General features: G+C 39.2%; 1 protein-coding gene across 1 annotated transcript in view; it reads left to right on the top strand.

Annotated features, from left to right (window-relative positions):
* LOC5571970 (SKI/DACH domain-containing protein 1) overlaps nt 1-26246 on the top strand; it is a 291750-nt gene that overhangs the window by 175559 nt on the left and 89945 nt on the right. Inside the window, exon 3 of the mRNA XM_021850814.1 lies at nt 19597-19706. The gene's annotated coding sequence lies outside the window, so the exon portion shown is untranslated. The remainder of the gene's footprint in view (nt 1-19596; nt 19707-26246) is intronic.

Below are 26246 nucleotides of genomic sequence, written 5' to 3'. Positions count from 1 at the left end.
TCCATATTGGTACAGCATACAACATGGCTGGCCTGAAAATTTGTTTGAATATCAAAAGCTTGTTCTTAAGACAAAGTTTTGATTTTCTATTAATAAGGGGATAGAGACATTTTACATATTTGTTACATTTGGCTTGAATGCCCTCAATGTGATTTTTGAAAGTTAAATTCTTATCTAGCATGAGTCCTAGATACTTAACTTCATCTGACCAATTTATTGGAATCCCTCTCATCGTGACAACATGTCTACTTGAAGGTTTCAAATAAAGAGCTTTTGGTTTATGTGGGAATATTATTAGTTGAGTTTTGGAAGCATTAGGAGAAATCTTCCATTTTTGCAAGTATGAAGAAAAAATATCCAAACTTTTTTGCAATCTACTACAGATGACACGCAGGCTTCGTCCTTTGGCGGAGAGGCCTGTGTCATCCGCAAACAAAGATTTTTGACATCCCTGAGGTAACTCAGGTAAGTCAGATGTGAAAATATTGTATAATATTGGTCCCAAAATGCTGCCTTGGGGAACACCAGCTCTTACAGGAAGTCTTTCAGATCTGGAGTTCTGATAATTAACCTGAAGTGTACGATTTGACAGATAACTTTGAATTATTCTAACAATGTATGTTGGAAAATTAAAATCTTTCAATTTTACAATCAAACCTTCATGCCAAACACTGTCGAATGCTTTTTCTATGTCTAGAAGAGCAATACCAGTAGAGTAGCCTTCAGATTTGTTGGAACGGATCAAATTTGTTACACGTAAAAGTTGATGAGTGGTCGAATGTCCATGGCGGAATCCGAACTGTTCATTGGCAAAAATTGAATTCTCGTTGATGTGGGCCATCATTCTGTTCAAAATAACCTTTTCAAAAAGTTTACTGATGGAGGAAAGCAAACTGATTGGACGATAGCTAGAAGCTTCTGCAGGATTTTTGTCTGGTTTCAAAATTGGAACAACCTTAGCATTTTTCCATTTGTCAGGAAAATATGCTAATTGAAAACATTTGTTAAATATATCAACTAAAAATGATAAGCTACTTTCTGGAAGTTTCTTGATGAGGATGTAGAAAATTCCATCATCGCCAGGAGCTTTCATATTTTTGAATTTTTTAATAATAGTTCTCACTTCTTCCAAATCAGTCTCCCAGGCATTTTCGAAAACGTTCTCTTGATTGAGAATATTTTCGAACTCCTGAGTAACTTCATTTTCAATTGGACTAGTAAGTCCTAAATTAAAATTGTGCGCACTTTCAAACTGCATAGCAAGTTTTTGAGCTTTTTCGCAATTAGTTAGTAATAATTTGTTTTCCTCTTTCAATGCCGGTATAGGCTTCTGAGGTTTTTTCAAGATTTTAGATAATTTCCAAAAGGGCTTAGAGCCAGGGTCCAATTGAGAAATTTTATTTTCAAAATTTTTGTTTCTTAAATCTGCAAAACGTTTCTTGATTTCTTTCTGCAAATCCTGCCATATAATTTTCAAAGCAGGATCACGAGTGCGTTGAAATTGCCTTCTCCTCACGTTTTTAAGACGGATCAAGAGTTTAAGATCATCGTCTATAATCACGGATTCAAATTTTACTTCACATTTTGGAATTGCAATGTTTCTGGCTTCAACAATGGAATTTGTTAAACTTTCAAGAGCATTGTCAATATCACTTTTAGTTTCTAAAGAAATGTTAACATCAAGATTAGAGTCAACATACGTTTCATATATATTCCAGTCGGCTCGTAAATAATTGAAAGTGGAGCTGATAGGATTGAGAATCGCTTCATGCGATATTTGAAATGTAACAGGGACATGATCAGAATCAAAATCAGCATGAGTAACTAATTGGCTACAAAGATGACTAGAGTCGGTTAAGACCAAGTCAATCGTAGATGGATTTCTAGAAGAGGAAAAACATGTAGGGCTATCAGGGTATTGAATTGAGAAATATCCTGAAGAGCACTCATCAAATAAAATTCTGCCGTTGGAATTACTTTGAGAATTATTCCATGACCGATGTTTGGCATTAAAGTCACCAATGACAAAAAATTTTGACTTATTGCGAGTTAATTTTCGCAAGTCAGTTTGAAGCCAATTAACTTGCTGTCCAGAGCATTGAAAAGGCAAATAGGCAGCTATGAAAGTATATTTACCAAACTGTGTTTCAACAGAAACACCTAAAGTTTCAAAAACTTTAGTTTCAAATGACGAAAACAGTTGATGTTTTATACGCCTATGAATGATGATTGCAACTCCCCCACATGCCCCATCAAGTCGATCATTACGATAAACAAAAAAGTTAGGATCTTTTTTAAATTTGGATCCAGGTTTTAAATAAGTTTCGGTAATAACTGCTATATGCACGTTATTAGCTGTAAGAAAATTAAACAGCTCGTCCTCTTTACCATTCAGAGAACGAGCATTCCAATTTAAAATATTTAAATTATTATTTGGATCCATTAGAAAAACGTAATCCAATAACAATTTTATTTGTAAATTTTACACCTACTTGGACTGCTTCAGTCATAGTGGTGGCTTTGAACATTGCATCAATCATTAGATTCAATTGTTCAGTTAGAAAATTAAAATCAGAGGCAGACATATCATCTGATGATTTCCCATTGGAATTTTCGGTAGACGAAGAAGCGGGGTAGGAGTTACCTGTGGCGGTAGGGTTTTTTCCATTTGATTTGAAACAAGTAGAATGGGTACTCATGGAACGAACAGGGGAAGAGTTCAAATTACCTGCTACGATATCGGCAAAGGATTTACCGTGGGTAGATACATTCGAAATTGAAAGATTCGAACGGCTACCCGACGGATTAAAATTTGTTTGTGAATGAGCATGATTATGATCTTCCTGGTGGGTATGATTCCTAATCAAGCGATCGTTAACTGAAAAATGAGCATTGTTCGATACTCTACCAGGCAAATTCCGGAAACGACCGTTATCGTAACGGATATTATCCTTCATCTGCTTGGCACGAGCCTCAACGACTCTTTTGCGTGAAATGCATTCCCAAAAGTTAGCTTTGTGAGGGCCCTTGCAATTGGCGCATTGAAATTTTCTGGTATCTTCTTTCACAGGACAGTCGTCCTTAGCGTGAGAAGAACCTCCGCAAATCATGCATTTAGCATCCATGCGACAATTTTTTGTACCATGACCCCACTTTTGGCACCGACGGCACTGAGTGGGGTTCTGGTAATTTCCTCCAGGTTTCTGGAAATGTTCCCACGTCACACGGACATCGAACATAAGTTTAGCTTTTTCTAAAGCTTTAATATTATTTAGTTCTTTTTTGTTAAAGTGAACTAAATAATATTCTTGAGAAAGCCCTTTCAGAACAATGCCAGATTGGGTTCTCTTTTTCATAATGATTACTTGGACTGGGGAAAATCCAAGTAAATCATTTATTCCATCTTTGATCTCTTCAGGTGACTTATAGTCACTTGAGAGACCTTTCAAGACGACTTTGAACAAACGTTCAGTTTTGTCGTCATAAGTAAAAAATTTGTGCTTCTTCTCTTCAAGATATCTGAGAAGAAGTTCACGATCTTTAAGAGTTTCCGGCAAAACGCGACAGTCTCCTTTCTTTGCGATTTGGAAGGAAACCTTGATTCCCCTAATGGAGTTCAAGATCTCCTGCCTAAATCCCGCAAATTCGGAACAACTGACCACGATAGGCGGCACTCTTTGCTTCCTCACTTGAATCAAAGAGCCTGGGCTAGAGGCTGCTTCGATTTTGTGTTCGGAAAATTTGTCTAGAGCATCGAACTGATTGCTCATTTCAATACAATTATTCAATTCACCCTTGGAAGAAACTTCGCATTCCGGGGAAGCGTCCTTTCTTCCATTTTTGCCACGTGTAGTGACAGTTTTAAAACCCACTTTTTTGGAAGGAAGTAGTGAATTCAGAGATTCACCCTTCCTTTTGTTAGTTGTTGATACCATGTTTAGTTAATAAACGAGAAAGACGTGACCTTCGAGAGGTTTTTTCCCTAGACGGTGTCCAAGAAGGATTACCACCGCTAGCTTTCGCCAACGGGTCCAACGAAAAATCGAAGGCACGGGTCCAAACAAGGATCGTAAAGGGATCAATAGTAGAAAAAATAGTACTGAAAAGTACTGTTTAAGTAGCACTGAAAAGTACCGTTTTTAATTTTAGCACTGAAAAGTACTGTTTGTGTAGCACTGAAAAGTACTGTTTTATTGCTTTAGGTAGTTTTTAAGAAAACTTCCAAGAGCAGAGAGAATTCGTGTACGCACAGCACGAAGGTACGATGCGCACTGGAGATTTTGTTGTTTTTTTTATTTATCTTAACCGCCTGAGGCGGAATTCGATTAAGTGCAGATTTCAATTTTTAATATATCAGTCTCAACAATAATCTAGGCTCCAGAACTTCATACATTGCTAGTACTGCAAAAGCTTAAAGTTTGCCAGTTTAAAACGCATTTCGTAGATCAACATAATAAACAATATTTTTGCAAGTAATACCAGCATGGGCTGCATACATCAATAGTACGCCATTTAAAAGACTCTGCAGTTCAGAAGCAAATAGTAAGTAAAGGTTTTAAGCTCCAGTTGTCCAACTTCATAAATATTATAGCAGATATTGAACCAGCATGCATTGTAGAACACCAAAATGGATTATCGATTCAACATGGTATTGACAGATTATCAAAGCAAAGGGACATTCAAATATTACGTTCATTGTTTTTAAGTCTATCTAAATCCTTCTTATGCTCACTATCACGCTTTTTCCCAAGCCTCTAGTACATGCACTGTCACACCTTCGTACACCCCCACTCCCCTAAATGATAGACGTAATTTTTGAACGTTCCCCAAAAATTTTACTGCTTCTTAAACTTTGTTATGTGCGATTTAAGACAATAAATGTGATTCTCAATCTATTTCAAATATGGACTTATAAAAAAGGTTTTTAACCAAAGCTATGGTTTTCTGTTACATAGTTTGTGTTCGGTACATATTTTTTATGTTTCGTATGTAATCACTCATTCATGTTCCAATACTATATAGAACCAGATTCAACCACATAACTTGATCAAAATACTGAAAATGAAAATTGGTAGTCCACAACGAACATCGACCGAGTAAGGGCCGGCACCAGCACAATTGTGCTGGTTCCACTTTGTCTCTCCAGAAATTTTTGCTGTGGGAATCAATTCACATTTGGTCTTCACCATTTCAAAGAATGACTTTTTCACTCTCGATGAACTAATTTACAATGACGTCACGCTGCTTCTTCCATCGGGAAGAACACCTTTTACGGCGGGCCATGTTTACAAAAAATGAACGATTTCGTTGTGCATTCATCCACTTCATGTTCATCCGGTGAACATTTGTCGTCCGGATGTTGGTCCGGATGTCATTTTATGTAAACATTGCCCGCATTTAGAGAAGAAAAGAAAAAGAAAGTCGAGGATAAAAGAAGACCGTGGATAAGTCCATTAGTACCTGTGCATACCTAGAAAAAACGAATAGTTGAAAAGTTGCGACAGATAAAACTTTTTCAATTCTTACGATGTTTGTTTACATTTTGTTTACCCTGAGCTGGTGTTTTCTAAACACGATGTAAACAAAAGTTTTTGCGCTTAATTACAAGTATCGATGATATTTCAATGATCGAAATCAAAAAAGTTTGGTAAAACAATGATTTATTGGCTTAAAGAATCATTCAATGTCATTGGTGCCGAACAGCACAATTGTGCTGGTTCGTCCCGAAAGGGTTATACATTGCGCGTTGGGACATAGTAGGTCTTGTAGTGATATCTATAGTTTAAATGTAAATGTTTAAATGTAAATGTTTAAATGTAAATGATTGGCCACAAAATCGATTCGTTTTGGCATCTTTTTTGAGTACCATTGAAATTAGTATACTTTTGTAAATATTTTCGTAGATATTCTCCCAAATCCCATCCACTTTTGAGAACTCTCGTAAGTGCCTATTAACTTCGGGATGGTCATTGGTTGACAACGTTTCATGAGGCCATTGATCTCTATACTGGTAGAGCTCAACTAGAGAACAACCTCTTTTCTTAGGCATTCATACTGAGCGACCAACCCACTTGAGTCTACCAGAATCTACCTTGTTTCTTCGGATTTCGAACAGGTTGTTCAAACAATGCGCTAGCTCTGACACAAGAACAAAAAAAGTCTACACTTAAGAAAACAGCCCCCTAGAATACACGTGCAGTTGTACATACTTTTTTTTGATTTTTTTCTATTTCATCAATTCCATTTGTATCATATAGGCAGTACATTCTTACCAAATACCTCACAGTAGTATGGCTCTTACATATCATTTGAGTCACATTCAACGTACGTGCAAGCTTTATACCAGAGACAAATGCCGTTTCAAAACACATTGTGTAAACAAAAATGGCTGCCAAGGAATGTTATTTTTTTTTTTTTTTTTTTTTTTGGTTTAGAGAGACTTTACCCAGAAGGGGCATTCGTCTCTATCCAAGGAATGTTATTCGTAGTTTTGCTCTGGAGTTGTGATTACCTGGTTTGTACTTAGCTACAATAGAATGTATATGAGGTAAAAATGGAGAACCTGAAGAATCGAAATCAAAGAAACTATTGTGGTACGGGAAAGGATAGCCAGCAGCAATGTTACAAGAAACGATACAAACAGATAGACAATAGTCGTTTAGTGACGATTTGAACATCAAACATGTGACGTCATTCCTATCGTAGCATACACATAAGATCTGGATCACTAGATCATTTCATCAAAAAATTTGATCGAGGTGGATAGGAAGACCTCGTCAAGTAGCTGTAAGTTTTTGGAATATATAACCTTATTTATACCGTATACTCCCGTTAATTTGAACGGTACATCATGCAAACAATCGGGGTTCATTTTTAATTTGAACATCTAGTCACCCCAGAAACGTGTATCTGGTTATCTCTTTTATTGTTTTGTTTTGATTCTGCGTTCCGTTCCACAGCGTTCCATTCCACTTTACTCCGTTTCATGAGCTAAATGACGTTTGAACCATTTTTAATGTGAACGATGTGCAATAGTCCATTTTACGAGACGTTTTTGAACAGCTGATCGCTTATTTTATGAATACCGTTTTGATTCATATTACGGACAGCTTTTAATTCCGGACATTCTTCTTTGTATGGGAAACATTTCACATGAAATGTTTCAATTTTTGCCGTTCAAAAGTTCGCATTTTCGAAGCTTGTTTTAATAACCATTTTTCATAAATATCTATGAAAATTTAGAATGCTCAACTTCCTTAGACGTCTGTTTACTGGATTCGCAATTTCAATCGATTATTTGACTTCTGCATTTGCGATTTTCATGAGCTGTCCGGAATTGGAATCAAAGTGTCCGGAAATCAAGGCAAAAGTAAGGAAGCGTCCGGAATAAGAATCATGGGAAGTCCACACATTTTTATTTATTTAAAATTATTCATGTTGCGGAATCAAAATCTTCACCCACCATTCGAAAGCTAAGGGTTTTGAAGGCTCGATAACGCGGAGAAATCATACAAACTGATTTATTTTGTATGCTTTTGAGTAACACTTCACTGAGGCCTTAAGTGTCCGTAATATGAATCAAAACGGTATATTTTGACAGAAAGCGGTGTCGTAATGTGGGAAAGTAACAGCAATATCATCAGTGTTGTCGTTTCGTAAAATGGACTATTAGCGAGGCACAAATTAAAAAGTGTTCAGATTAAAGGCTCCCCCAAATCTACGCAACTTTTTACGGCGACAGCGACAAATAATCACCACGATTTCGCAGATGTTTTGCTGCATGCACTGTTTGATAAGCGCATCTAAACCACAGCGACGCGATTTCGAAGCGATTCGCGTCGTGTCAGTCAAGATGGTTTCATAGAAGAGTGCTTGCAGCGAAACAGCAACGAAATCGTGGCGATTTTTTGTCGCTGTCGCCGTAAAAAGTCGCGTAGATTTGCGGGAGCCTTAAATGTGGTTAAGCCAACGGGGGTACCCGGTAATGTGAATCGTGAGTAAAGGTATTATTTTTCACTGCCATTTCCCAATTAGTTTTCCCAATAAGTTATAGCCGTAACTTTCCTTTTCAACAATAATACGTTCAATCAATGTGCTTCTTGAATTTTGAGTGGTTAAATGTAGTTTAATCGTGCTTAGTACCCCCATGATTGGAACATTTACCGTATAGGCAAATATAATGCGCCACCATCATAGAGGTCGCTGGGGAAGGAGAAAAATGTCACTGAAAATGTTTGTTTACGCCTGAAATTAAATTTTTGAACTCAAAAAATAGGACATAACCAGGGCTGGCATCTCCTCAGTGAAAACAGAAAAACACAAAGAGCGCGCACTTTGTGTTGATCATGAATTTGAGTGCAGTGCGACAGCTACACTTTCTCACTGGTTCTTCCCTCTTTGACGCCTCTTTGTGTTTCTGCTCTCGCTGCAATGCATCCTTCGACACAAAGTGTTGATGGAAAATGGTGAACACACACTCTTTGTGTGGCTCATTGAGTACCTACCGAATGCTTCTATAGGAGCTTCTATTGGAATATATGGGAGTATTTTTGGAACGGGACCGACGAGTAGATGCCGGAAATCGATGTCCGTTGTCGTTTTGGAATCCAAGATGGCGACTTCCGGTTTGCAAAAATCCCTTCAAACCCATGCAATATGGGTAGTTTTGGAACGGGACCGACGAGTAGATGCCGGAAATCGATGTCCGTTGTCGTTTTGGAATCCAAGATGGCGACTTCCGGTTTGTGAAAAGCGCTTCAAACCCATGCAATATGGGTATTTTTGGAACGGGGCCGATGAGTAGATGGCGGAAATCAATGTCCGACGCCATTTTGGAATCCAAGATGGCGACTTCCGGTTTGTGAAAATCACTTTGAACCCATGCAATATGGGTATTTTTGGAACGGGGCCGACGAGTAGATGACGGAAATCGATGTCCGGTGTTGTTTTGGAATCCAAGATGGCGACTTCCGGTTTGTGAAAATCACTTTGAGCCCATGCAATATGGGTATTTTTGGAACGGGGCCGACGAGTAGATGGCGGAAATCAATGTCCGACGCCATTTTGGAATCCAAGATGGCGACTTCCGGTTTGTGAAAATCACTTTGAACCCATGCAATATGGGTATTTTTGGAACGGGACCGACGAGTAGATGCCGGAAATCGGTTTGAAGCGCTTTTCACAAACCGGAAGTCGCCATCTTGGATTCCAAAATGGCATCAGACATCGATTTCCGTCATCTACTCGTCGGCCCCGTTCCAACAATACCCATATTGAATGGGTTCAAAGTGATTTTCACAAGCCGGAAGACGCCATCTTGGATTCCAAAACGACACCGGATATCGATTTCCGCAATCTACTCGTCGGCCCCGATCCAAAAATACCCATATTGCATAAGTTCAAAGTGATTTTCACAAACCGGAAGTCGCCATCTTGGATTCCAAAACGACAACGGACATCGATTTCCGTCATCTACTCGTCGGCCCCGTTCCAAAAATACCCATATTGCATGGGTTTGAAGCGCTTTCCACAAACCGGAAGTCGCCATCTTGGATTCCAAAACGACAACGGACATCAATTTCCGGCATCTACTCGTCGGTCCCTTTCCAAAAATACCCATATTGCATGGGTTTGAAGGGATTTTCACAAACCGGAAGTCGCCATCTTGGATTCCGACAACGACAACGGACATCGATTTCCGGCATCTACTCGTCGGCCCCGTTCCAAAAATACCCATATTGCATGGGTTTGAAGGGATTTTCACAAAGCGGAAGTCGCCATCTTGGATTCCAAAACGACAACGGACATCGATTTCCGTCATCTACTCGTCAGCCCCGTTCCAAAAATACCCATATTGCATGGGTTTGAAGCGCTTTCCACAAACCGGAAGTCGCCATCTTGGATTCCAAAACGACAACGGACATCGATTTCCGTCATCTACTCATCGGCCCCGTTCCAAAAATACCCGTATCGCTTGGGTTCAAAGTGATTTTCACAAACCGGATGTCGCCATCTTGGATTCCAAAATGACGTCGGACATCGATTTCCGTCATCTACTCGTCGGCCCCGTTCCAAAAATACCCATATTGCATGGGTTTGAAGCGCTTTTCACAAACCGGAAGTCGCCATCTTGGATTCCAAAACGACAACGGACATCGATTTCCGGCATCTACTCGTCAGCCCCGTTCCAAAAATACCCATATTGCATGGGTTTGAAGCGCTTTTCACAAACCGGAAGTCGCCATCTTGAATTCCAAAACAACTACGGACATCGATATCCGACATCTATTCGTTGGTCTCGTTTTAAAAATACCCATGTTATAAGGTAAAAAGAGCCAAATTGTGTACACTTTGAGCATGTTTTGCCAACACACTCCGTCAGCATTACTCTTTGCGTAATCGCTTACACTCTCTTTCCTACTGCGTGCCCTCATTGTGTTCGTGTTGTTACACTTTGCGCGCGTCTGTCTCCTCTTTGTGCAGTGGTTAAATTCTGCTCTTTGCGCGCATTGTGCGAGTTGATGCCAGCCCTGGACATAACACTGCGGAACACGATTTTGTCTCTAGCACCAAAATACCGCTATTCACTTAATTAAGGCTAGCTGAATCCATTGCCGTTTTCAGAAATATCATAGCACGTCTAGTTTTTGAGATATTTACTGTTGAAAATGCGAAAATTCACTATTTCAGCCAACTTGCATGCAAGTTTGCCAGCTTGTACGGCAATTTATTTGCTTAATTTGCCACAGAATTCAAAATTTATGTGTATAACAATACTTTCCATCAAAGTTCATAATACTTTCGTTGCGAAAAATTTATTTTTCGATGCTTTAGAATATTATTGTATTTTTCCATATAAGAGAAATGAAGAATTTTCTATGGAGACTGCAAGCATGTTGAAAAAATCGGTTGACACGAAATTTAATCGTGAAATTTCAATCAAATTATATATGAAATGGAAGTTTAAGTTCTATTTTGTATGTTTGGTGGATTAGATTACAAAAAAGTTAAATAAATTGTACCTCAAATTTCATGTAAACATCAATAAAACCAGTGTTTTATACAACTTTGGCGACCTGTAGCTAAAAATTGTGACGTGCTGGAACATTTCTGAGAATGGCATCAGATTCAGCAACTCCAAATCTACTAGAGACACATAATTTGATCCTTGAGACAAGCAAAAATGTCATTTTTGTTACGCTGTGTAATCAATTAATTACTGAACTATTTTACATTGGCATAATCATTATGACCCTTTATTCTTGCGTTACGCGTGATTTCACAATAAATTTAACCACTAGGGTAAGAGCACCAATATTCGACCCATTCATACGATTTTGGCCTACTTTGTATGAAAATCCGAAAATTGGCACAGAATTCTAGTGGGTCGAAAATTAGTGCTTTTCCCCTAACAAAGAATCTGGAAGTTTATAACCTATGTTGCCAAATATAAATTCTCCAATTTTATCCCACTAATCGTACATGAGCACTGACCGGATCTGTACATTTTCGAAGGACTAAAAGTTTATGTACAGTCATACCTCGATATAACGTAACCTCTTAATAACGTAACTCGATGTAACGTAACTTTTTTTGGCTCCCATTTATTTGGCCAATTTTTATTAAATACATGATTTATGAACTACAATAAACATTCTTTAAGATCACCAATTAATTTTAACTCAGAGCAATGCAAGCGTTCACTATCACTGGTTACAGTCATAAATCGATATCGAGTGAGCAATTTATATTTTAAAACTAACATTTTGTCATTGCCTAGGTCATTGCTGTTTTTTTGTATACATCATTCTTTTTTTATATTTGTTGCATTTACGCTCCCACTGGAATCAAGCCTGATACTCACTTCAATTTCCAATTGAAACTTTATAAATTATTTATTTAGACTTTGCATTCAAAAAGACTAGATCACACTCAGATTAGACTTGTGTGACGCCGTGCTGCCATCGCCAATCCATTCAACGTATATTTGATATATTTTTTAAAATGCTCAAGTAAATATTTAGCTATTGCTTTAGCAATTTCTACAGATCTATCCAGTAAAAACTCGTACAGGTGTTCGTCCAAAAATCTGAAAAACAATCTTCTCCGAATATCTCCAGCAACTTCATTATGCTTTTCGGTAGAAACTTCTACGAATATTCTTGCAATAATTTCAGATTTTATCAGGAATTCCTTTTGAAAGTTCTTTAGGATTTTCAAGTAATCCTTAAAGTATTCGTCTAGAGATTTTTCTACGGATTTTTTGTCAAACAAAAATATATTCAGAAATTCGTCCAAAAACTGATCACGTTCCCCAGATCCCCCGGAGAATTCTCCTAGAATAATGCCGACAATCCCACCAACTTTTCCATGGAAAATCTATCAAGGATACTTCTTGTTTTTATGAAGTTTTCTAGCGATTCCTTCATGAATTCTCCTATAGATTTTTTGGAGATTTCTTGAGAAATTTATTAAAAAATTTCGTCAATAAATGACAAATTGATTTATTTTAAGAGCCAGTTCGCGAGAGCCGCAACCCCTTCTTGTATTGATGTTCTTCGATCAGGCTGAAATTTTCAGGGATTGTTCTACTATATAAAAGATGATGTTTTGCAAAATTTTAGATTTTTATATTAGGGGGAAGTGGGACAAAATGACCCCCAATGAGTTCATGTCACTAAACATGCAAAATCACAAAAACTGATATAACTATAGTAAAACTTCATGGATTACGTTTAAATTTGGCTTGATTACTCTACGTTATATAAACTTTGAGATTGGCATGGTATATGAATGTTAGATTTAAGAATTGAACATGCCTAATAAAATGTGATGAACTGATGTATGTATTTTGCTTTGAATTGAGAATAAAGAGAGTTGTTGATCTGAAGTCAAACCGATCGGTGTCGGTTTTGCGTTTGTTGAGTAATGTTTCGATATCGTAATCCGAATATTGGGTGGTAAAAACTCGGTAAACTAACATGAATTTTAAAAGTACTTCAAATCGAGAAAAACAAGTTTTTCATAAAAAATTTAGTGATTTTCAAATCGATTTTTTTCTTACCAACCGAACTAGGTCAAAAAACTAAATATGACATTTTGTAGGGCAACTCATGGGCTTTCATTTGAGGTGTAATCCAAATATGCCGTTCCAAAAATTTTCGAAAAAAATTTTTTTTTTCGGGGTAGTGTTTTAACTTGAGCCATTTTGCGAGTACCGCAACCGCCTTGTTAAGAGAGGTTGTATTGCTGTTCTCCGATCGAGCTGAAATTTACAGGAGTTGTTTTAATATATAAAAGAATATATTCCGCAAAATTTCAGATTTTTATATTAGGGAGAAGTGGTACAAAATAACCACTAATGATATAATATATAAAAACATACAAAATCAATTAAAGTGCTTTAATAGCGATAGTAAAAATGCACGAATTTGCATGAAATTTGGCATATTTACTTAACGTTATATGAACTTCAAAATGAACATGGTATTTGGATTAAAAAAATATTTCAAATTGATAAAAAAATCTGTTTTATTTTTGTTTTAATAAAATTAGTTTTTTTCAAATCGACTTATATTTTTGTCAACCGAACTAGGTCAAAAAACTATATATGAAGTTTTGTAGGGAAACTCAGGAGCTTTCATTTGCGGTGTACCGTAGTGAATCAAAATTCAGACGGTAACAATATCCGCCCAGACAACCAAAATGTACGTATAACGAAATCACCTGGAATGAATAAATAAACGAGTTGTAACGTGACCTTTCATGCAATTTCTGGTTGTCTGGGCGGACACTCTGATAATATTTACCAATAAAATGCTAAATTGACAACATTTATACAACTATATTGGAAATAGTTGTTTTTGTAGTTATTACGACATATTGGACTTTCGAAGGTCTGTTCAACAAACTCATCAATGTCCCCGATGAGATCAGCTCAAAGGTATAAATTTATTTGTTAGAGATAATCGTATAGCATATTTTTATTACTTACATTTGGTCTCTTACTAGGCAAACAAATTCAAATTTTTAAATTTAATATAGGGTAATTCAGGGCGCTATCTGTTATTATTCAGTTTTAATAAGCATGTAGTAATAATACATAAATTATAATTCACTTAATAAACGATTTTGCATTCACATCGATCAATCAACAATGAGAAAGTATTTTTTCAATTCTCATTCCCCCACTAGACATTTCCCCCACTCATTCGCATGGATGGTATCTATGCGTTCGAGGGGCGCTTAGATGGAGGCAATCGTCGCAGCAGTAGTGATTGTAACACAATAATACACAAAGTTATAGTTCAAAAGTTTAGTGACACCGCATTGAAAAAATATGCTGTAAATATAGTTTAAAATAGTAAAAAGAGGCTGTCCGGAATTGGAGCCCAATGTTTTTGAATCCGGACATTGTATTAGAATTGTATGTTTCGATGCCGTAAGTACACAATTTTCAAATAAAACTGGAATAATACTTTGAACATCATCAACACATGAGTAATATGTAATAAGAACAATACTGTGCGGCGTTCATTGAACCAATCAGTGATGATTGCAGTTTAAACCACCAACATGTCTGTCCAAAAAACTAAATCACAAACATTGCTTACACAATATGTGTTCATTACACGGGAAAAAATTCTGTTATAAAAATAACTATTTTAGCTGACTACGCCCATTCTTGAAACTACCATGGAAATTCAGACCAATTTACTATGTTTACGGTACACCCCCACCGCATTACTGGTAAATTTGACAGAAATAATTTACAACAATCTGATTCCGACTACAGACATGGTAAAATCAAGCGCATTTCTGGTCTGCTGAAAATTGCCGGTGCGAGCGCTTGAGTAAAAATGGTAGTTTTTAGCGCACATTTTTTTTGCGTGTACTATTCAAAAAGAAACCCATTTGGCAGAACTACACTTTTTATGAGGGAAAAGTGGGTCAAAATGACCCATAAAAAATTTGTGTCGGAAAACTCACAAAATCACAAGAACTACTGTAACGTTTAAACGGATTGTACTGAAAAATTTGTTTTTTGTAAAAACACACAATTTTCCGTGGAAAAATGCAATTTTTAACAATCTTCGTCTCTCTTTCACTCTTTCGAGGAATTTGCAAACATCAAGGCTAGTAAGAGTCAAAATTCCATTCAAGATATAAACAGTACAGTGTCTCATAGCAGCCATATATGCAGTCAGTCTAAACTAAGCTTAACTCAATTATTTACAAATTGATCTCTAGCAAACATACCATCATACACACATACATGTAACCCTCCCAATCAAACCCATAAAACATTATCCAAATTAAAAAATTGCGGTAGTTGATTCCCATCCAAGCAGCGTGAGAAGAAACAACGCTTACTACTGAACCGCCGAAGCAGCTAACGAAAACATTGATGCAATGACTTATTGTTATCCATATCCACCATCATCACTTTTGCAAGAAAGTGACATTTCTTTCAGATATGGCAGCGGCAACACGGTATGATATAATCGGTATTACAACTACCGACAAGAGGCCTCCATACGCTGCTCATACCGCCCGTATTTTGATTCACCACGGTACACCGCGAATGAAAGCCCTTGAGTTGCCCTACAAAACTTCAACCTAGTTCGATTGACCAAAAATAAGTCGATTTGAGAAAAAAAACTAATTTTACAAAATAACAGGTTTTTCTCGATTTGAAACATTTTTCTATCCAAAATGATCATTTTAAAGTTCATATAACGTAAAGTAAACATCCCAAATTTCATACAAATTCGTGAGTTTTTACTATCGCTATTCTTCTTCTTTCTGGCGTTACGTCCCAACTGGGACAAAACCTGCTTCTCAGCCTGGTGTTCTTATGAGCACTTCCACAGTTATTAACTGAGAGCTTTCTATGCCAATTGACCATTTTTGCATGTGTATATCGTGTGGCAGGTACGAAGATACTATATGTCCTGGGATGTCGAGAAAATTTCCAACCCGAAAAGATCCTCGACCGGTGGGATTCGAACCCACGACCCTCAGCTTGGTCTTGCTGAATAGCTGCGCGTTTACCGCTACGGCTATCTGGGCCTCTACTATCGCTATTATAGCAGTTTAATTAATTTTGTAATTTTTTATACATTAAATCATTAGTGGTTATTTTGTACCACTTCTCCCTAATATAAAAATCTGAAATTTTGCGAAATATCTTCTTTTATATAGGAAAACAACTCCTGTAAATTTCAGCTCGATCGGAGAACATCAATACAACCTCTCTTAACAAGGCGGTTGCGGTACTCGCAAAATGGCTCAAGTTGAAGCACAATCTCGAAAAAAACATTTGTTTCGAAAATTTTTGAAACGGCATATCTGGATTACACCTCAAATGAAAGCCCATGAGTTACCCTACAAAACGTCATATTTAGTTTTTTGACCTAGTTCGGTTGGTAAGAAAAAAAAAAACGATTTGAAAATCACTAAATTGTTTATGAAAAACTTGTTTTTCTCGATTTTAAGTACTTTCAAAATCCATATACCATGCCAATCTCAATGTTTATATAACGCAGAATATTCATGCCAAATTTCAACATAATCCGTGCACTTTAACTATAGTTATATCAGTTTTTGTGATTTTGAATGTTTAGTGACATGAAATCATTGGGGGTCATTTTGTCCCACTTCCCCCTAATATAAAAATCTAATATTTTGCAAAACTTCATCTTTTATATAGAATAACAATCCCTGAAAATTTCAGCCTGATCGGAGAACATCAATACAACTTCCCTTGGAAAGGGGGTTGCGGTTTTCGCGAACTGGCTCTTAAGTGTTCATCATAACAAAATTCTTCAAGTTTCATAATTGCCTGCTAGAAATTTTCATGGACGGCTCAACATTATTTTTTTTAAGGATTACTGAGAGATCTCGTTTATGAATTCCTTTTAGAGCTTCTTCGAGTGTTTAATTATTCATCAAACGATATTTCCAGAATACATTTCTTTAAAGATTACTGCAATAGAGACGTAACAATGATAATAAAAGAAAAACATAAAACACGGGAAAATTTTGAAAAAAGTGTTGAGGAAGATTGAAAATAACTGCTAGGTCAATAACATCAATTTTAGATCCATTTTCTCATAAAAAATACATGTTGAACGCAATTTAGAAAACAAATATTTTGCTTCGATATAACGTAACGAAAATAAAAATCGAGTTACTTTATATCGAGGTAGGGTAAATTATGTATTTTGGACAGGCTGAGGATATGTCTGTCAAAAATATAAAAAGAGTTTTCAACAAAAAGTCAAGCCCCGATATCTGTCCGAATAAGTCCGAACTGTTTTGTAAAAAATGTACAGAAAAAGTCATTTATTGAATGAATGGTTACTATGTTTGAATAAATTATTACGCGTTACAAGAAAAATTTTGATTCCTGGAAAATCAGGAGAGTTTGAATGGGAAATTTCCCACGAAAAAGATCATAGACAGCCTTGCTCGTTGTTAGGTGTGATTGTTTTGATTGAAGTGACATTGCGGATCAAATTTGGGAAATTACTGAATATAAGACTTAATCATTATTGAGCCATGATACATGATCGACATAATAGTATTACATTGCTCATGTCTATTCAACTACAGCAGTTCCTGCCGGGGGACGCAATTCTGCTTGATTAATGCATTTAGTTTCGACATATTCTATTGCGGTACCATATTGAATCGCATACTTGAAAACCCGTATAACATATGGAATCTTTACCAGTAACATTGTCAGCTATATGATTCCGTGTTTTTGGTCCATCGCCCATTGATTGGAAAGCAAAGTGCAACGTTGAAATCTCTAATCAAGAATCGAGTGTCTATCACACAAATTTCTAAATATTTGAGTCCCACATAAAAGACCGGATCTTTTAACAGCATTGGACATTTTAAAGCTGCCGTAGGAAGCCTTCTTCGGTGACATAGTTAACCTAAGTTTTGATTTTGATGACGTCTCATGTAGCGACAAAGTTGGTGATCTTTTTTTTATCAATTAGCTTCAACGCACACTGTGTGACTTTTGTTCTGTGCGGAGATAGCCCACTGCGCGTTATTTCCGCGAAGCAATCCAAATTTTTAAATTTCCCCGCAATATATAGATCAAAAATAGAATTCCATCAAACTGTATGGTATGGTTATTTTACAAATGTTTCATTTCGTACTACTTTTTTCACCTCTTGTCTCCAAAGCTGATCATAACTAGTATATAACAGTCGGAATGTGAATCTCTGTTAATACGTTATGAAAATGAAGAAGAACGAAACTGTGTATGGGGATAACAACATGCACCAACCAATTGGATTTTTACAACTTGTTGCTATCTGATCATACCGTCGTGCTGGGTGACATTGGTCCATAAGGGTGACTTTGGGCCAAGATTTTTACAGCAAACTAAAATCAGGGCAATGAAAACAATGTGACAAGCTTCAAGAATACGTTATAAATAGCCACTGAATGGTCATGGATTAGTTTATTTACTCTTGTACTAGCCATGAGATGCATCGAAAAGGGCGGTCAAAGTCACCCCCTAGGCCCAATGTCATCCCGCACGGCGGTACTTGAAAAGTTAGTTGTTTACTCAGTCTATTATTTTCCCCTAAATACCATTCCGTAATCCAACCACGTGGAGCCAAATTATGTTGTCAAACTATGACCAAGATTCGTACTTTGCCAGAAATGGTTTTTCAACAGCTCAATTTCCACGCACCGCAGCCACAGAGCTTGTGTCGTTTACAGCCCCCCAAAAATGGTATTGCGATTGTGAACTCCATTCCATTTTTTCCGCTTCACGCACGTCTTCGCGCCATCCGCAGCCGATTCGCAGTTCCAAGAACTCACCGGAAGAAATGAAATTGTGTTGTTGTTGTTTTGCCACCCCCTCAGGAGTTCGGCTGAATTTGCATAATGCTTCCCCGACTAGCAAACACGACCTGATGGAAGAAACACGATTATAACGGAATGTGTTTCGCTGACAAAATTTGCACCAAATAAAACAAGAATATCCTCTTACATTTATAACAAAATTATTACAGAATGTCTTCCAAAATAACAATATTGTTTGCAAATGCTGTTGTTTATAACTTGGGATGTTGATTGCAATAATTGTATAAATGCCATTTCATAAAGGAAAACAAAACATATTGTTTCAAATCAGTTACAAAAAAATACAACATGTATAGCCATGTTATTACAACATTATAGCAACTTCTGATGTTTTTAACTACTGTTGATAGAAAACACATATTGTTATGTGATTCTGATCGGGAACCACCGATAGCTTTTCCGAGGAGGGCGAATTTTAATCTTGAGGTTTCTCGAACCCCCGCCGATTGGCGTCGGTCTTTAATCTGTCCGTGATTATTGCACGAGAAGAGCGAAAATCCTCACTCAACGTGAAAATTGTCGGTTCGGAAAATTCACTCACGACTCCACTCGGACTCGGCTTTCCCCAAACCGCCCCCCCCCCCCCACGAAAATCGGCACGGGCTCAAAGGGCTGTAATTTATTTTGTTTGAATAATAAATATTCATTACCTGGATCGCTTGGCCTATAGATCCTTTCCATCTGCCCCTTCCGTTACAGTTTGCACGCACAGATTGGAGGAAGCATTTCGTAATACTTGGAGTTTTCAACGAGTTCGGCAGCGGAGCCTTCCCGGAACGAGGACGCGCAGCATGCAGCCAGATATAAAGGTGAGTAAACAGAAAGCCATTCAACCGTGGGGATGCTTTATGGGCTGGCGCAGGGGTTCTCAAATTTTGTAACTTGTGATGATGTTATATCTTGATATCGACATGTAAGCATTTCTGATACCATCCGCACCATCTTTGTTTGAGATGGGATACTATGAAGGTCATTTTCCTTTCTTCAAATATGTGACAAAGTTAAATTTTGGTTGAAAGAAGTGCTGAATCGAGAGGTGGTCGGAATCAATCTATGTTTCTTCACTGGTTCGACGATACCAGCATCCGTTACCAACCTCATCGCCACGACCGCATAATTCCGCTTTTCCATGGTCGGCACCATCCAGAATTGTCAGATTGCAGACCGCTTTCCTCCTCAAGATTCCGGCGGATGTCTCGACGTCCACTAGACTTACAGCACCGTCCTTACCCGGATATGTTCGGAGCATGCGACCACGCTGAATTAGCTCTCAGCTACTCTTTTCATCTACTGGTGTTTTGACCGATTGACGGACTCCACTCGAGTTGAGCATCAGAAAATAGCTAGGAGTTAACAATTCCCGCTCCTCGCTATCTCAACGGCCGCGAGTTCATCATATGCTCTGCTTATGGTTACGGATCTAATCTGTGCTCTCAACTTGGGAATGTGGAATGCTGAAGAATTTCGTTCACAACCATTTCGTTGTCGACGTGACGAAATGTTCGATGGTACCAGTCCAGCAACAAGCCAGCTACCGGGTGTCCTTTCGGCAATATTATCGGAAACTTGGTGTCCTATTCAAGGCAATCTTTGGCAGCGATACGACTGTCTACGCTAGTGGTTCTCAACCTTTTCGTAGCTGCGACCCCCTTTGAATACTTTTAAACGTCCTCAAAGGTGAATGTTCTTGAAATCAAATTCAATCAACCAAATGCAAGAATCATGCTATGATCCTTTGGATGAGTTTACTAATAATTTTGCCAGGAATGTAGATTTCTGACTACTAGCATCTTTTCAAAAGTATGACAAAGAACCTCCATAAACAATGTTGACAAAAATAATGCAGGGCAAGTAGGATAAATCCCTTGTGCATATTTAATTGTGAATTTTTCTCCATCCGAAGGTCTGAGACTCTGCAGTATATCGCATTTATATGAGATTTTAGAATAGAGTGGAGAAAACTTGTGACAACAACGATTCACTTTAAGATGGTGAAATTCTATCGGCCGAAACTTTGTAATTAAAACGTATTTTCAAAACAACGCATTTCAGCCCAAATATGAGCTCAGTATCTTGCAAAATATCTTGCCAATGTGTAACAAAAGCGCAAAGAATAATATACATTCTCGAACATTCCAAACCCCACTAGCTTCGCAACAAAAATATTCCCAGGAGTCAATAGATTCCTAAATCCCTGTACCAAATGCTTTAGGTTAGGCCAGAAACACATATTTACTCAATATTTAAATGCATTTCGTTGGTTTACGGTAAAAAAATATTTTTCACCTGATTTATGAGATTTTGTCACACCCCTTGGTTTATACTTAAATTTCGGGTATATTTTGTTTTCCCTGTCCCATCTGAAATGTCAGATAGGAACAACCCCAGTGTTAAAAACTTCAGCCCCTGTGGCATTTTTGTCGACAAAGTGAACGTCCAACATGATCAAAAATGTCAAGGTTCAAATTTGAACCCATTTTTTTTGAATTAAAGTTTAAATATGATATAGCTGTTATTTGCGAGGGAAAAATTGCCAAAATCAGTGTTGTGAAAAACACAATTTCTCATAACTCACGTTTGAAATTTTTCATGCAACTCAGCAGTCAAAAAATCATGGATGAGTTGGCTCACACCTTTTTGACTCATTGTCTCGTATTTCAACAGTTTACTCCCACACGACAATAATTTCTTGTAAGTCTGGTAAAATTATAGTAATCCTTTCTAACGCAAGCAACAACAATCGGCTTTCACGAGTTTTTGACGGGTTTTGCGACTGAATCATTTTTTACGATTTGAGTTGAATAAGTTATGTGGCATCAAAATCTCTAGCGTGAGATTTGCCAAGCAGATATCAAATGAGTTTGCTCTCACGGGAGAGCGTATTGATTGAGATTTGAATGGGTGTCTATCAACACTGGCCAAAATAGTAACAAGAGCACGCCCTTTCGTGTTATTTAATAAAAATAAGTTTTCATCAATAAAATTAGGACCCAATTGAAGATTTCATCAGAAATCGTCAGCTCTGGATGCTCTGCATTAAACATTTTAAGAGACTTGCAAATGGGCTTCTATGCTCTGTTATATTCTTCTGTGGGAAGAATTTGTCAAAAGTTTCGCCAAGAAATCTACGAAAGCTTTATCAGATATCCGTGAGGAATCTTCGCAGAAATCTATAGAAGATCATTGCGACAAAAATCGATCAAAAATTTTACTTGAAAACTTAATGAAAGATTCACAAGACTTCCGCGAATGTTTTTTTTAAAGCTGTTAAAAACATGCTTTGTTCACTACCAACCAATAAAGCTCTGATAAATTTTTGGAGGATCTTGCCAGGAAGCTGCCAAAATCTGCCAAGAATTAAATTATTTTGAAGATCACACTGAATTTAACTGGAACGGATCAGCGTTGAGTAACCATGTCAGGCTTGCTATGTAAGCCGACAGAATGACAATGAAGATAACTTCCCAGTATTAGGTATCACAATTGAATTAAACAAAAAAAATTACCGCTTAAAGCTATGTGAAAGATGCAAAATTTGCAACTGTGTCATTAGACAGCGTCCATTTATAATGTAATGCTAAAATTGGAAATTTATGACCCTCGTCCGTAACGCTTGTTTTTATGGAAAATTTTAATTTTTTGTATGAGCCAAAACGCTTGAGCCTACTTCTCCTCTCCCCCTAGAGAGTTACGTGATTTGTGGACGGCGTCTAATATATTAGGAGCAGATTCCTCATATCAAGAGAAACGACATTTGTTCTCAATGGCTTCACGGACCTAATTCGACAGCTTCCTCTTCTGTGTCGACATAATGCTTCTTCTTGATGGAAATCCTGAAAAATCGGGTTTCAACTGCGCGGCTTGTGACCATCCCGATGAGGATGACTCTCAAATGGTATTTTGTGACCACTGCCAGTAGTGGTACCATTATAGCTGTGTTTGCGTCACGGTCCTGTCAAAAGTGCAATGAAGGTGCAAGTGGTGATTCCAGTTCATCGGAATTGCAAGAGGAGTTGAAGAAACTCGAAGCGGAGAAGAATAAGTAGAAGCGAAAGATGGACAAAGAGAAGATGTTCGAAGAGGCGCAAATGAAGAAGAAGATCGCAGAAGAGCAGACTCATCAGAAGAAGCTTGCTGAAATGTGGACGGAGATGGAGGAAAGGCTGAAGTAACTGAAGCTGAAGCGGAGTGAAGTGCCAACAGAGGATGAAAAGGAGTTGGATGGAGCAGTTGGGGGCAACGAAGCGGAGAGTTCGAAGAACCGGTCGCTGAAGACTATGAAACCGGAGAAAGTGAAGCCAGGGAAAATGCTCGAGAAAGGAAAGTCAGGAAAATACAGCCTGGGAAAACAGATCCGGCAAAAATGAGTCTAAGTTATCCTAGAGGAGCCTATCGCAAACATTCGACGCCGAAAGTTACCCAGAAGCTTGCTTTGGAGTTGGAGGTCTATCAAGTCTGCCAAAAAGTTTCCTGATCGGTCTCGAAGCGGATGAAACGCCCTTCGGACATCTGGCAACCTGGAGGAGTGGCCAATGTTCATCAGCAACTATGACACGTCGCGACCACAAGAGTGCCTGAAGGAAGATGCGCTGAAAACGGTACGGAGTAGGCTGCTCCTGCCGAAATCAGCGCCGAAAATCATCGAGACGCTGCGTATGCTGTTTGGCCGACCAGAGCGTCTGCTGAACACGCTGCTATTAAAAGTACGCAATGGTGTGCAACCGAAAGCAGATCGACTGACGAGTTTCATCAGTTTCGGTATATTAGTTCTGTAGCTTGCCGATCACCTGGAAGCTACCGGGCTAACTACACATTTGGAGAACCCGATGCTAATCTAGTATACGGCGGTATACGGCGAAGCATCATGGTTTGCAGAGCTACCTTCAAAGAGAGTCCAGGAGTAGAGCGAACGAAGGCTATGTGCACGCACACGATACAGCCTAAAACCGAAGTTTGAGTTCACCGGTAAAGCAGTGGACGCGCGCAGAATTTGCGGCAAAGTGGACCACCGAATCCGCAACTGCGAGAAGTTCAAACGGTTCCAGCTCGCCGAATGTTGGGAAACGTATGGGAAGGATTCGCAGTGTGCGAGCCTCCTCATCTCCGCTAGAGGATCGGAACAGCGCATCTTTGTCAAGGGTGCGCACACCGTCGGAAGTTTAAAGGTGCCGCATCACACATTCGACGTGTCCAAAGTGGTTCAGCAGTTTGCACACCTCCAAGAACTACCGATCGTTGGCTTCCAGCAAACTGCCCCGCAAATAGTAATCGGAATGCGAGATGTTCGCCTGTCGGCACCACTTGAGTCACGGTTAGGCTGCCCCGAAGAGCCGATAGCGGCCAGGTCCAAGCTTGGATAGACGGTGTATGGATCAATCGGCGGTGAGGAATCATCGGATACCACATGTGCACCACCGTGACGAACCGAGATCTCCACGACTTGCTGAAGAGCCACGATATGCTGTAGGAGTCCGGTAAGAGCGAAAGAAATTTTGAAGAAAACGACGAAGCGGATCGGTAACCGATTCGATACGGGACTGCTTTGGAAGTACGATGACCCGAAGTTCCCCGATAGCTACCCGATGGCGGTCAAGCGTCTGAAGGGCCTGGCGAACCGTCTCAGGAAGGGTCCAGATCTCTACGCCAAAGTCCCATCGATGATCGCTGAGTATTTGATCATAGGGTACGCACGCAAAGCAACACCGTCGGAGCTAGTGACGTTCGACTGCAGCAAGGTGTGGTATGTACCGCTGAACATCATCAACAATTAGAGGAAGAAGAAGTTCCGCTTGGTGTGAGACACTAGAGCAGAAGTAAAAGGCGTGTCGCTGAACTCCAAGCTACTGAAGGATTCGGACATGCTGACTGCTCTGCCGGCAGTGACCTGCAAGTTTAGAGAGCGAGCAGTTGGATTCGGTGCAGACATCAAGGAGATGTACGTGGTGACTTTCGGATCCACGAGTGCATCATGCTCTGCACAATATGTGAAGAATTTGAATGCGATGGAGTTTGCCGGACAGTTTCCGGAGGTAGCGAAGGCGTTCGTCGAGAATCACTTCGTCGACGACTCCTTCTATAGTGCAGATCGGTAGACCAAGCAGTGAAGCAAGCGAAGGAAGTTCGGCATGTCTACACCGAAGGCGGCTTCGAGCTCCACTACTGGGTCTCCAACTCCGAAGAGTTCCTGATACAGATCGGAGAAGGAACAACGGATCAGTGTGTTTGGTTCAGCGAAAATAATGAGTCCGACACCGAGCGCGTTATGGGAATCGTGTGGAACTTTGCAAGCGACGAGTTTTCATTCTCCACTAAGTTGAGAGACGATTTGGAGCCTTTCGTCTCCGGCCAGCAGCTGCCGACGAAAAGGATTGTGATGAGCTGCGTAATGAGCTTTTTCGACCCGCTTGGCCTACTGTCCGTCTTCACGTTTTACGCCCAGATGCTGATCCAAGACCTGTGGCGAAGCGTATGCGAGTAAAACCAGCCGATCGACGGAGATTACGCACTTCTCTACGTAACAACTGGATCAGAAGATTCCCAGAGGTCGATGTCGTTCGCATTCCCCGTTATTTCTTCCAGGGTGGCCGTACCCTATGCTAAAGCAGCCATCAGCTTCACGTTTTCGTCGACGCAAGTCAAGACGCATACGGTGCAGCAGTATACGTCCGCATCGTGACAATAAACGGGCCGTTATGTTCCCTCGTGATGTCGAAGTCACCTATCAATCCCCCGACCAGAGCTGCAGGCAGCAGTCCTTTGAGCACGACTGGCGAATTCTGCCGTCGACATTTTTCCCTCGAGGTGAAGCAACGCTTTATGTGGTCCGACTCGAAGACTGCCTTGTCGTGGGTCCACTCCGATCACCGTCGGATATAAGCAGTACGTGGCGTTTAGAATCGGTGAAATCCAATGGATGATGAGATTTGCGGAGTGGCGCATGGATGCCAATAAAGTACGTTGAAAAGTTGACAGTTTTGACGGGCCGTGGTTCCGTGCCCCAAAGTTCTTCTACCAACGGAAGAGAAATTGGCCAGAGCAAGAGCACATCACTGCGAATGTCTCCGAAGAAGTTCGAGCCAGTCTAAAGTTCCATGACTGAACCGACGGTGAATCCACTGCGGTTCTCGAAGTGGAAGCCTACCACCTCGTCATGTACGTGTAGAGGCCGAAGACCTGAATAATTCATGGCCGCTGACGTACGTCGGGTTAGAACTAGGAGTGGAAGAATTGTTGACGCCGAACCACTTTGTTCGTGGTGTAAGTGCAATCGAGGTGGAACAAGGCGTTCAACCGAAGGACCAAGTTGCACCCGCCGTTAGCTTGTGGTGATCTAGCGTACATCGCTGACG

Source organism: Aedes aegypti, chromosome 3 (assembly GCF_002204515.2).
Source record: "Aedes aegypti strain LVP_AGWG chromosome 3, AaegL5.0 Primary Assembly, whole genome shotgun sequence".
Classification (NCBI taxonomy): domain Eukaryota; kingdom Metazoa; phylum Arthropoda; class Insecta; order Diptera; family Culicidae; genus Aedes; species Aedes aegypti.
Note: the sequence above shows the minus strand (reverse complement) of the source record. Positions and strands in the feature narration are given on the sequence as shown.